Below are 14,862 nucleotides of genomic sequence, written 5' to 3' on the forward strand. Positions count from 1 at the left end.
TCATGATGATCCCAATTATGTTTAGTGGAGTTAATTACCAGTCACAATGGTGGCATGTGATTTAATAGCGGTGGCTCATGATTCTATAATTGGACAGGCTTGCATGAGATTATTTTTGGAGCAAAACAATTCTCGATTATTTTTAGTGCAGTTAATTACCAGTCATAGCACTAGCATGAGATTAAATAGTGGCTCATGATTCTATAATTGGATGGGCTTGCATGCAGGTGATTATTTTTTAGGCAAAACAGGAAATCTAGTCCTAATCACCGTGGTGCCCTCACTGTTAATGAGAAGGCCAAATTTTACTATTTTTCAAGGCCTTCTAATGAAGCTTTGCATGGCAAAGAATGTTTGCAAAATAAAACACTATGCGGGGCGGCCAGGCATGTGATTAATTGGTGGCTTGAATTTTGATTAATTAAATATGGCTCATGATTATTTGGATGGCACCACCGGGCCTCCAGTCACTGTGGTGGCTCGGATTTTGATTAATTTAAGGTGGCTTATTAAGATGGTTCATGGTTATTTGGATGGCAACATTGGGCCTCCAGTCACGGCAGTGGCTTGAATTTTGATTAATTTAAGGTGGCCCATTAATATTAAAGTGCCACTATTACTATTTAACTATGGCCCCAAACAAGAAGAATGCTATTTGGCTACTTTGCTCTCATCCGCCCTTGCTCTACTACTTTGCTCCACGCTCCCTCCTCCAGCTCTCATCTGCCCCTTCTCTTCTACTTTGCTCCATGCTCATCCTCTTGCCCACTCTTTTCACCATGGCAAGACCCTCAAGAAATAGCCAACAATACTACCCCCCCTTGATACAATGTGATCCCAATCTTGCCTGCTTTCTCATACAAGGTCACTGTGTTGCACTCCCCAAGGCTTGAAATTCCTACTCTTGTGGAATGTCTTCGTAATATCCATCAATTCCCCTCACATCTCCATGTCTCCACCTTGGATGGCATGCACACAGTTGTCCTCTCTATGGTTGTGATCTATGAATTCCCTAGAGATGTGGACAAAGGGCTAAGGATTTTCAAGGCAGTGTTTTCTCATGTTGTAGCGGGGCTAGATTTTGAGTCTTGTTTGGTCTCTCCATTGTCAACTCCATCAACTCCCCACACATTCAGATGCAGCAAGTTGGGTTGGCCTCTGTGAATATGGTAATGTATAGTGGTCTATCAACAATCAACAATACTGAGTTGTACAAATGTCCTCTTTGCAACTTTTGCTCAATGAGGCTCATAACCACTCAGCAGTCATGGTGAGTGGTTATCCTCACTAGATGTAATGTTTTGGGATCTAAGACTCTTGGCAATACTGAGTTGTTATAAATATAATCTATTTTGTTCAATTTTTTCTCCATGAGGCTCTCAGTAATTGCTAAGTTGGTAGTTTTTATAAACTATTGTTAAATGTAGATGTAATCTCTTTTGTTCAATTTTTGCTCGATGAGGCTCTCAGCAATTGCTGAGTTGTTATAAATTATCTTTGCATGTAATCTCTTTGCTCAACTTTTGTACTTACCAAGTGTAATCTCTTTTAAGTTTCAACTTTAATATAAATAATACTATTATCGTAGTCATTGTTAGTAGCAGTCGTTGTTGCTAGTAGCGATCGTTACTGGTAGCGATCATTACTGGTTGTAGTTGTTGCACAAACAATTGATGTACAAGGAAATGTAACATTTCCTTGGTTTTAGGATTAATTGTAAGCAACACTAAAATAGCTCCAAGAACCAGCACGGTGGTTGCAAGGAAATACATTTTCCTTGGTTTAGGATTAACTGCAACTCGCACTAAAACAAAAGTAGTGTGGCGATTGCATTCATAGGGAAATAGATTTTCCTTGGTTTTACGATTAACTGCAAGAAGCACCTAAATAGTTCCAAGAACCATCATCATGGTTTGCAAGTAAATACATTTTCCTTGGTTTAGGATTAACTACAACCCCTACTAAAATAGAACTAGCACGGTGGTTGCACAAGTACATTTTCCTTCAATTAGGATTAACTTTAAAATGAAGGAATATGTATTTACTTTGTTTAGGATTAACTTTAAATGAAGGAAAATGTTTAACTTTGTGTAACCACCACACTAAAATAGAACTAGCGCATTGGTTACAAGGAAATACATTTTCCTTGGTTTAGCATTAATTACACCCCTCACTAAATAGAACTAGCATGATGGTTGCACAAGGAAATACATTTTCCTTTGTTAAGGATTAACTTTTAACCACTTATTAGTTGCGCTCTCATTAACATGTTGTTCCAACCACGAGGCTGGTTTTGAACCTAGCTGATGGCAAGCTAAAAGAACATAAATTAAGAAAGGGGACCCCTCAATGCAAAATATATGAACAATTGTGGGACTTCAACGTGGGTCTCACATGACCCAATCATTAACATAAATACATTTCCTTTGGTTTAATTAGGAGTAGCTACAACCACCTCCAAGAACTAGGTGGTGGTCATACCAAACCAACATGGTGGTTGTGAATCTAGATCAACAAGTGCACGTAGATGACAATGGCAAACTATGGATAGATGACAGGTGGCAAGCTATGGGTAGATGATAAGTGGTGAGCTGCAAGTAGATGACAGGACAGACTATGGACAGTCTGATGCACAAAGACTGCATGAAGGAGGGTAAAATTGCTCATGTAGTGAGATGTGTCGAGCTCTGTAGTGTTCAGAATAGCACGTTTTGACAGATTGCATCTCATTATTGTGCTATAAGGTCATCATTACATTGGGAAATTTATGGTGAGAGCATGAGTCCACATGAAATTCAAAATATTGCCCACCAACATGTCGCGTTGCAGTCCCAAAATTGCCCCTAAAATAGTTTTATGATTGGCTACACCCAATCGTGCATTGACCACAGAGAGAGAGAGAGAGAGAGAGAGAGAGAGAGAGAGATAGAGAGAGAGAGAGAGAGAGAGAGAGAGAGAGAGAGAGAGAGAGAGAGAGAGAGAGAGTTTGCACAACCAAGATGGCTAACTATACACTAGATTGCAAGTGGAGGGAAATGAGAATATATACATCTTAGCCCTTAGGATTAGGATTAGTATTTTCCCATTTCCCCTTTAAGGTCCTCTCTAGACCTTAGTATATGGTGCAATTTACACCCCCTCTTAAATTTCATTGAAGTGGAGAGTGAATTACAAAATGCTTTTGGGTTTCTAAAAAATAAGAAAGTCACATTATGGGAACAAAGGTGATAGAGAAGAAAGTATAAGAAATTAGAGTATGTGGATGAGCACAATAACCTTATAGCAAAAATCTATAATCATCTCTTCCCCTGTTAAGTTGTAGCTAGCAAATACAAAGCCATTGGTCGATTTCTTCATCAAGAACTTTTTCTCTAATCAAGTAATAATGCACTTCATTATGCTTTGTTGTTAGCATGGAAGACTACATTCCTTGCCAATTGAATATTTCTCATATTATCAAAATAGGGCATGGTTGGTTCTCTAAAAGCAATTTCCTCTAAACCAAACTACTCCACTTGTAGCATTGATTGTTGATGCTTTGTATTTTTCTTTGTTTTTTATAAGGTCATAGTCAATTATTTTTGCTTTGCCAAGACAAAGCCTAGATCAAGTCTAAAATTCTTAGTATAATCAATGCCCACCTCTCAACATGTATCTGACATTGATGTATGGTAGACATTTGTAAGGCACCCATTATGAGGAGAAGCCATTGGTGCATGTATCTTTGTTAGAAATCCTAGCTTAGATTCTTGAGGGGGTCATTGTTTTGACCACATTAATGGTTAAGGTGATGGCTGGGGGTGCAATAAGGGGTTGTAGGTCCCCCCAGTCTATATTCCTTATATTCCTTATTTTTCCCATGTGTACATATTCCACATATACGAGTCTTCATTAGTGGGTGGGTGCATTATGGTGGATACATGGATGGTGGATGCATTATGGTGGATACATGGACGGTGGTTGGCGTCAAGTAACATAACCAACCATGCCTTAGACACGCCTACCACACTAGTAGCAGCACTATATATGGAGACCATTGTCATGGGCCAAGGTATCCAATGCTTGTGAGCATCCATACCTTCTGCCCTAGGTTCATCCCCCATCTTGAAGTTGTCTAGATTGCCATCCAAGCTCTACAGTGCACGGGTGGACAATGCCATCACATTTTAGATGTTTTGTTAGAATTCAAATTTTCTCTATTCCCTATCTTTTGCATTGTCTGTTGCACTTTGTCTTGCTAGTATCTGTTTTCATTGTGCATATTCTTTTCAAAATTATATTCATGAGTACATCTTCTATCATTTGCCGAATTGCATCAATAAGGGTATCTACCTCTTGGTGGGCTTCTACCCTCATAAACACCCAAAGGCAATTGTGGCTTGAGGAGAGGTATTGGAACATACAAATGCAAGCCACAATGGCTTGACACATAGACAAAGAAGAAGAGATTAGTCCCACATACAATGGTGCATGGTACATTGGAGGCCATATAAGGCCTAGTACTATCTTGGACACTTCATCCCCTCTAGCCCTTGTGCTCTAGTCCTAGAGCACTCAGAGGCAGTCTCGTATGCATCAAGCCTTAAACATTGACTGGCAATTACAAAGACCTATAGATCTTTGAAATGGTATCAAAATGAGTCATATTTATGTATTGAATAGTTTTAAATGCTACCATATGGTAGTGGGGGAAAGGCTCATACACGTGGACCTGCATTGCAATAAAGAGAAGCCCTCATGATTCACGACGATGCTCACAATAGGTGGTAGATAAACTATAGGTGGACCTGCATTGCAACAAAAAGAAGCCCTCATGAATCACGATGATGCTCACAGTACGTGGTTGATAAGCCGCTTCTCTAGAAGGTGAATCTCAACCTAAGATCAAAAGCAAAGTTGTAGAAGACTTTGAGTACTTCATTTTTGTTTTTACATCTCTGTCATTTGAGTTTTTCAGTGAAAAGTTATAGCTCCTGAAAAACTCTCTCTCTCTCTCTCTCTCTCTCTCTCTCTCTCTCTCTCTCACACACACACACACACACACACACACACACACACACACACACACAAGCTCAACTCAAGCTTAAGGACACTGAATTAGCTAAAGTCAGGGTTGCTAGAAAGGATGGAAAATGGGTAGTTTACCATGAAGGCATAGCACTAATTAGAGAGTTTAAATCAAAACCAAAAGACTCTCAGTCTTAGATTGATGTATGGCTATTTACTCTTCCATAACAACATGTAGGTACTCTAAATAATTTGGGTTGCTTTTTGCACTCTGTGGGCACTGGCATGTGCCCTCCCTAAAGCAGATGTACTAGAGGGTTTCTTGCTATCCCATAGACCTTTTGGTCTCCAGTGGACGTTAATAGACTTTCTCTCTCTCTCTCTCTCTCTCTCTCTCTCTCTCTCTCTCTCTCTCTCTCTCTCTCTCTCTCTCTCTCAAACACACACACACACATTCATTCTAAGATACAAAAATGGACCTTAGTATGTGCATGGCCACAAGCCTTAAGGTGGTGTCACTTGCTCAAGTACAACACAAAAATGGACCTTAATTCAAACACAAAAATGATAAGCAGGGTTTCAAACATAATTGGAAAGCTTTGCAAATTGACCTTAGGTCGATTTTGATGATCACTCACACACACTAACACCTTTTGAAGATGTTTTAAGTTTCCAAATGGACATTAGGTCAATTTGCGCTTCATGGATGTTGGTGAACTTTGTCTCTCACACAGGTGCAAACCTTTGCAAATCAACCTGAGTTTGATTTGATGATTACTCACACAGTACACACACACACAGACACACACACATACACAAACACATTCCTGACCATCACCTAGACACACACACATGCATCCTAAGACACACCCATACTAACTATAAAATTGACCTGGGGTCAATATGATAAGTAGGGTGTTGAACACAATGGTCATGTTTTGCAAATTGACCCTCGGTCGGTTTGGTGTTCACTCATGCACACACAAACACATTAATTTGAAATCGACCTTGCGCTGATTTGCGCTTCATGGATTTTACACAAACACACTCCAAGACACCTCCACACACACCAAAAATCGACCTCAGGTCGATTTGAGAAATGAAAGCACAGGGCGTTGAACATAATGGCTAGGCTTTACATTCTATGATGTATTGCAAATGGACCTTGGGTCGATTTGAGAAGTGCTTTCTCATTACCACATCCTTCTTGATTTAAAAATGACCCAAGGTTGATTTGCAATCCCTCGCTATGTGTGTGTCTAGGTTGGAGTGTGGGGGCTATGTGCCTTTCCAATTGCTCTTCACATAATTGGAAATTGACCTTAGGTTAATTTGAATAAATACAACAATCCAAACTCCAGCCAATGAAAATTGAGTGTGCACCAGTGCATTATCTAAGAAGATTACACACTCTCATTTTCAAAATTGACCCAAGGTCGATTTGCAATCTTCAGTCCCATTGTTGTCATCACTACGTATTCTCAATTTTATATGTGTATGTGTGCGGTGTGAAGATCACATGGTCAAAGTTTTGAAATGGACCCCAGGTCGATTTGCAATCTTTGGTTCCATTATTGTCTTCACCACATATTCTCAGTTCTGCGTGCCTTCCTTATATCTCTTCCGTCGATTTGCTTCCCATTGTTGTCATCACTACGTACTCTCAGTTTTATATGTGTATGTGTGCGTGCACATATGTATGTGTGAAGTCATATGGTCAAAGTTTTGAAATTGACCCAAGGTTGATTTGCAATCTTTGGTTCCATTATTGTCTTCACCGCTCTTATATAGCCACCAGTCGTAGTCGGTTAGGCCCAATTGGGTGACCGACCCAGTCTACCCAAAACGGTCGACTGGGGGTCGGTCTCGAAATAGGCCACTGAGCATACGATAGAACCGGTGCGCAAAACAGAGCAACTAGCCTATGGTCACCGTTCGGCCCAGAGCCATCCGAGATCATTTGAGGCTCCAAACGTGTCCCGCAACTCGAGAGTGGGCTACCTCGGGAAATGCTCCATCTACCCTCAGTGCAGTCAGTTAAAGGATGCCTTCCCACACTTGCATGTAGCCTAGTTGGCGGTGTGCCAACTCTATCTGAAGCCCTCCAACCATCAGGCCACACATGGCCCCCATTTGGTGTCTAAACCAGGACCTACCGGATAACTGAGCTACTCAAATGCCTTCTCCTCATATGGGGGGATTACAAGTAGAGTTAGCTGGTTCCCGCATAGTTACACGAGAGTGGAGCATTGATATCCAAGAAAAGCAAGAGAAATATCTATCAGCGAGATCCTAAGCCAACTGGTGAGAAGCTGAAGAGGGAAGCTGAAGACGAAAAAATGATACAGCAGACGGAACTACATGAGCAGGGACAACGTAAAGGTGTTTACGAAAAGGATCTACAAACGGAAAGCAAAAAATAGATTGCTACATAAGGTTTTACTTTCATTATGAAGATAGATTAGAAAGCAAGGATTACTTGAGTTCATCTTGTGCGATCTCTCTCCTTCTTTTACGATCTTTCCATTCTCTTCTTCAACTCTCACTGTGCATTGATTAAACATCTATGATTCAAATATCAGAACTGCAGAACCTACCAAGATCTATAACAAAGAGAAGGTTTGCAAGCTTACCTTGCAGACAACTTGAAACTAAAGTTTTAGCAGTGTTCCAATGTCCTCCAAGTAAGCTCTGTGTTCCTCTCGAGATGTCAAAGACAAATTTGAAATTCAAATTGTGAAAGTGAAGTTTGAAGTATGAACCTCTCTCTCACTCACAAATTTGAAATATGGGATATGAAAGAGAAGTTTGAAATTTGAAAGTTAGGTTTGAAATATGAAAATGAAATTTGAAAATAAATATTTAAATTTAAATTAAAGTTTGAAATCCAAATTCAAATTTCAAAATCTAAAACTTGTAAATCGACCTTAGGTCAATTTAAGGATGTAAAAGTAAAGTTTGAAACATGAAAGTAAATTTTAAAAATGAAAACTTTAATTTAAAATTGATGTTTGAAATCTAGTTCCATAATTTCAAAAACTAAAACTTGCAAATCGACTTGGGTCGATTTAAGAATGCAAGAAAAACACATACATATATTGTAAGAGAATATGAAAGCTTTGAGAAATTGACCTTGGGTCGATTTCATATCACTCCACACTAAGTCTACTTAAGAAGTGCTAATCTTTGATGAACACAATGGACAGGGTTTGTAAATCGACCAAAGGTTAATTTGCACTCCACATGATCACACTCCCATACACACTCCAAATCAACATATAGATATGTTCTACAACAAATTAAAACACACTTGAAATCGACCTTGCATCAATTTTAGAATTGCAAGCATAGGGTGTTAAACACAATGACTAGGCTATGCAAATTGACTTGAGGTCAATTTGATAATCACTCAAATGGCCAAGATTTTGAAATCAACCTTGGCTTGACTTGATGATCACTCAACTAGCTGATCTTTTCAAATCAATCTTGGGTTGATTTGATGTGTTCTCTCACATGTGCAAACAGAAGTATCACGATCACGCACTCTTCAAATCCACCTTCTAATGGCTTGATGGTCGCTTAAAGATACACAACATATTCGAGACATGCTTAGAGTTTTGAAATCGACCTAGGGTCGATTTTGCTGATCACTGCCACATGAAAAATGAAGTAGCATACTCAAACACACTTGAAAGATGAGAATCACTCAAATATGCAAACAGAAGTATCATAACACTCACACACATCTCTCTCTCTCTCTCTCTCTCTCTCTCTCTCTCTCTCTCTCTCTCTCACAAAGAAAACACTTTGCAAATCGAACCAAGGTCAATTTGAAGTATGTGTAGGTGTATCAATTTGAAAACTCCAAGCATGTTTTGAATCTATGAATATATCTGTAAGTAACCATCAAATCGACCCAAGGTCGATTTGAAGTGTGTAAGAGTGTGTTACTCTTGAATATATTATGCATCTTTAAGTGACATTCAAAATCGGCCCTAGGTCGATTTAAAAACTCCAAGCATGTCTTCAATATATTGTGCATCTTTAAGGGACCATCAAATCATCTCAAGGTGCATTTGAAGAGTGTGTGATTATGATACTTCTGTTACAATGCATTTTCATGTATATGTGAATGATAACAAACATTCATGAAGTGTAAATTGACCCTAGCTCAATTTGAAAACTCCAAGCATGTTTTGAATCTATGAATATATCTGTAAGTAACCATGAAATCAACCCAAGGTTGATTTGAAGTGTGTGAGAGTGTGTTACTCTTGAATATATTATGCATCTTTAAGCGACATTCAAAATCGACCCTAGGTTGGTTTAAAAACTCCAACCATGTCTTCAATATATTATGCATCTTTAACGGACCATCAAATCATCGCAAGGTGCATTTGAACAGTGTGTGTCATCAAATCGACCTTAGGTCAATTTGTAAAGCTTAGCCATTTTGTTCACCACCCTATGTTTTCATTTCTCGTGATCAAAGAGGGAGAGGACTTTGCAAAGCTCAGGCAAGCACCACATACAGCTCCGGTTTGTGGAACCTTGTTTCAGTGTTTGGATGGACTATCTGAGGACAACATTCGAGAATTACAAGATAAGATAATGAAGCATACTGTTGTCTTAAGAAAGTCAAAGAAGGCAGAGCAATTGATAGATATGGAAGATGCTACAAGGAAGATGAAATCAGACCATGTTCTCCAAGGAGCAATTACAGTACATTTCAGTACACTTGCTGGAGGTAATAAGAAGCAAAGTTGGGATGTTGTCGTATCTGCTTGTCCAATTATAGATGATGAATATAACAAAATAAGTAGATGGTCTGAAGAGTGGATTAAAAATGCATTAAGCAATACAAAGAGACCTACACCATTGCCTGTTCTAATGACTGGTATGATCACCTCTCGCTATAGGCCACATATTGGATTGCAAGGACCATTATATTAAAAAATGCCATGGATAGTATTTGCAATAGGAGCACATTTTGAAAGCACAGATGTTTTAAATAAGTTTCCATGTGATAAATTTTATGGGCCTTGTTGTCCTCAACACAGTGTCTAAAGAAGAATCACATCGGTGGAGTCAAGAGGATTTTTCTCGCTTATTCACACTCTTGGATTCTATCAATAAGCATGATCAGTTTGTCCTTATTGCATTTGTCAAGGACTTAGAAGTCATTGGGAAGTTAATTGAATGTGCAAAGTAGCAAAATTGGAAAACCGTCTTAGAATGGGGTTCCTATGATACAAGTGCCAGTTGAACATCACACCAATACATGGTGCTTCGTGTCTACTTTTATAAAGGAGATGATTATAATCGTGGCCAACTCATGCCATCAGACTGTGAACCTAATCTCTCTTGGATAGAAACAGAGAATGTAGAAGAAAGATGGAATTCGAAATATGTTGATCATTTAATTGATTCATACTGTCATCAGGAACACCATGTTGTAGATGTATTCACAGGTGGGGTTGTCACTCAAGCAACTCTCTTGAAGAAAAGAAAATGTCTAGCCCTCACAAAATCAGAAGGTGATATTGGAGATTTGGAGGCAATGTGTGCACAGCTTATTAAGGTTGATGAGTTTCTGAAGGTGTGGATGGAAATAGACACTCCTAAAGGCAAGGCATCCATCGAGGCAACTCCAATAGCAAGTGTTGAGCTTCTAAAACAAATATACAACAAAGCAAAGAAACCTCATCCAACATCTCCAAGGAGTTCAGATGATGAAGAGCATACTAGAGGTAATGATACAAGATAGTGATGATATATGAAATATTTGACATTTATTTTTGGTACATCTGATGATTTATATTTTCTCTTTATTAGTTTGATATTAGTTGTTATTGTTAGCATAGTCTTTTTATATCAAATGTTAAACTTTTCTTATGTGTTCAAAATATATGCAAATGCAATTTGCAATTATATGAAGAGCACTAAGGAAGACACATAATCCTTGCACCCCTAGATTGCTTTATTTTAATTAACACAATTTATTTGAAAGTTTGTTTAATATATAAATGACACAACTTATATTGTTTTTCATATGGGTACTTGACAGGCGCTTCTCAATTAATAATAACTATCAAGAAAAATGTTCAAGAAGATAAAGATATACAAGATCCTTATAGAAGTGTTCGTGTGCATGAAAACTTAGATATTAACAATCCCCATAGGATTGTGGCTTATTCCACATTAGAAGAATCCCATAGGGTTGGACATTGCACATTAAGTGAAAGGGAATCTATGCATATATTTAGAGCTTGCTCACATGAGTCATTTAACCATGATGTGGATGATGCAAATACTTTACTAGTATAAGAGGACATTAAGATGGACATTTCTAAAGAGGATTCAAGAGAAAATATAGAATGGTCCTCCAAAACAAATTATTCAATGCAAGAATCCATGCAGGGTTCATCGCATACAAAGGAGACTCATAGAATTCATAAACGAGCCATCATTCTAGACTTAAATGGATTATTGCTATGCAAGGTTGATAAGAACTTCTCTGATAATAGATGTTATAACATTGGGAGAGAGAAGATATTGCTATAGAATGGATGCATAGAGTTTCTCCACATTCTTCTAGAATACTTTAATGTGGGCATATGGTCTTGTGCCTTGAGGCGGAATATGAAGCAGAGAATTGAACTACTAGAACAGGTAGCAAATAAAAAGTTGCCTTTCTTCATGGTATGGGGACAAGAGGATTGTTATAAAAGGCAAAATACTCCATTGTTTAGAACGGACAAGAAGAATGTAGAAGCATTATTCAAGCCACTTTATAGTATGTGGGAATCATGGAAAGGACAATATGATCGAACAAACACTATCTTAATCGATGATAGTCCATACAAGTGTTGTGTAAATCCTCTTGGAACTTGTTTGTTTCCAAAGCCATTTACCCTTCATAGTCCAGGGAATGCTGAACTCATAGAAAAATAATTGCCTTATCTCCTTGGATTAAGACATGTTTCAGATGTCCGATCAATGATCATAGCAAATCCCTTTGGTCAGTCTCCAGTGATACTAGGTCATCCCTTGTATGGATACTTCAAGAGTGTTATCAAGCAATTTCAGAACTTATGGAGTTGTATTCCTCCTCCGAAAATATTTTGGGAAGAAAGTTACTCTTCCTCAGACAAGGAGAAGAAACCATCAAATGTTGATTCTTGGGTCGATATATTACAAGCAGAATTGCGAGAATTTATCTTCGACCTTTGGGAGATTGGAAAAGACAACATGGCAGTAAGAGAACAAGTACGAAATGACCCCATTTGAAAAACTCAATTACATATCTAGTTTCTCTATAAGTGATGCTACTTTTATTTTTTTCCTATTACTCAAAAGAATTAGCATCAAGTTTTGTTTTAAATTAGTGTGGCAATGAAAATAGCACAATGTTTATAAGCTTCAAAGAATTGTACTAACTCTAATGCTTTACTAACATACATTCATACTTTAGTATTTTGGTTGAATCTAATGAGCTAACTTTCGTTTATTTGTGGGTATAGTATGGTTATATCACTGCTTCCTAGATCGGCACAAAATCGTGTATATATGCTGCATTGTCTTCTTTCTTCTATACTTAGCGATAAGACAAAGACCATAGATGATGTTTGTACTTGGTTGGAACCTCTACATTTGGATGGCATGTGAGTCATCTTTATGGCATATCATGAGGCGTAAGTAAAATTCCAAAATTATGTTTACTCTTTTATTGATGAGATCGTGCCAAATAATAATTATTCTTAATTAATTATGTAGCTCACATTGGAGTTTGATGGTTTGGGACCTTAAAGAAGAAGAATTTTGGTTTGTCAATTCAATTCTAGGCTTTCATGGCTCGGTGTTAATGTAAGTGTTCTCTTAATATGCATCACTTCCATGTTATGTATCTTATGCAATACATACACTCATTTCTTTTATATGTTATGATGGGGGTAGGTCAGCAAAAAGGCTGGTATCTGCTATTGGGAAAATCAAGTAGCACCAAGGTAACTTAGTAGACAAAAAACATTTCAAAAAACACTTAGCGGTGTTGCAAAAGGATGCACACACTTATGGATGGAGAGTGGGCTACAACTGCATGTTCATCCTCAATGAAATTTTTGAACAGAATTCACATCTCTCAATGGAAGCATATACAGAGATCGATCTACATGCATTTATGGCTGAGACCATTCAAGATCTAATTGCGACAATTGGGATACAACATGCAATTGAAGTAGGCGAGATTTAGTGTACACCCAAAGCAACGCAGTAGGCAATTGTCTCCAAAAGCATCACAACTTCCATCAGAGTTGGAGATACAGTCTACAGCCAAAGCATCTACACCAAAAGCATCCCAACTTGGAGGAAAAGAAGAGATTGAGTCCCTATTAAAGGAATGATAGCTTGTAGAGGAATCTAAAGCATCATAGCCTTGAGAGGAAGCATCACAAGAGTCTATAAACTCCATTGTCTCCATTGTGAAGAATGTAAATGACATTATTTTAAAGTAGTCCAAATTTATTGTAACAAAAGCAATTTGAATTGAGTCATTATGTTGTTTTTGTTAATTATGTTCAATGTCTTAGAGCATGAGGGACATTTACTCACTATGTAAATTTATTCCATGTGTATTATATAATTATATGGATGCCTAATGATGCGGCTCTTTAGAAATATTAAATGTGGTGATGAAAATATAATTATTATAATAATTTGGATTACTGAGAGTAAAGCAAAGCGAGAGGCAAGAAAGAGCATTAAAAAAAACATTTCTCCTTTTTTGTTACCCAAAAAAAAAACATTAAAAGCATCTGCATAATATCCAAAATGCAACATGTACAAAAAACATGCAAATGTAAGTGAATTTTAGTATTAAAAATTTGAAATAAATGCAATGATAAAGGATTTGAAGACAAATCTTCAAGCATGTAGGCAATATCTACAATGCAATTTGCACACTAAAAAAAAGATTTGGAGCCAAATATTCCATTGACTTTTGGTGATATGTTGTACCTAATGATTATACTAACTTTAATCATGAATGCCTATTTCAAAATTAAGGCCATGCATGTTTGTTTCAGAATTCATGCTTTTATGTTTTTTTTTTAAATCATGTTTTTCACAAATTCATGCCATGCATGTTTGGTTCAAAATTCCTCTTTTTTAGACTCCAAAATTGTTAGTGCGGAAAAAAGTGGGACTTGGGATTTTCCCATTTTTCCTAATACGGTCTTACTAGTAGTGTTTAAATAAAGAAGAGAGATTGTTACCTCTCAAAGTAGTATATGCCTCATGTGATGAAGTTGTGAATGCTTATACTCCTTTACCCAATTTTATTACACAAAGCAAATATATATGAGGACATTTGGACAAAAACATGTATGATTGTTCTTGCAATTTATGAGTTTTAAGACCCTAAGCTAGGGGAAAGTATGTATTCTCATCACCCCACAAGACATACCCACTTTTGATGCTCAACTCAAAAGTGACAATCTGCCTTGCAAGGGTCTAAGGGATGGACATGTCACTTTTTTGCTAATCAGGTCCATCCCACTTCTTTTAGTTCATTTGGTCAATTTGACCACTTTAAGTTTTGGTTTAGTGGTTGTTTAAGGCTTTCTAATGTGCTCCCAATGTGTTGTTAGGGTCAAGTTTTTGTCCTCTTGTGGAGATCCTACATGCTTATGTCTTTTGTTGGGTATTTCTCTCCAGAGATGGAGGCTCTCTTTCTCTCTTATATAACGCCACTCTTGCCAAAATATCCATGTCCCCACTTTTATTTAATGGTCCATCCACCACACACACACACACACACACACACATTTTTCTTTTTTTGTGGTAATTCTACACACA

This window comes from Dipteris shenzhenensis, chromosome 21, assembly GCF_047967505.1.
Source record: "Dipteris shenzhenensis isolate YYH24624 ecotype China chromosome 21, Dip_SZ_1.0, whole genome shotgun sequence".
Taxonomy (NCBI): domain Eukaryota; kingdom Viridiplantae; phylum Streptophyta; class Polypodiopsida; order Gleicheniales; family Dipteridaceae; genus Dipteris; species Dipteris shenzhenensis.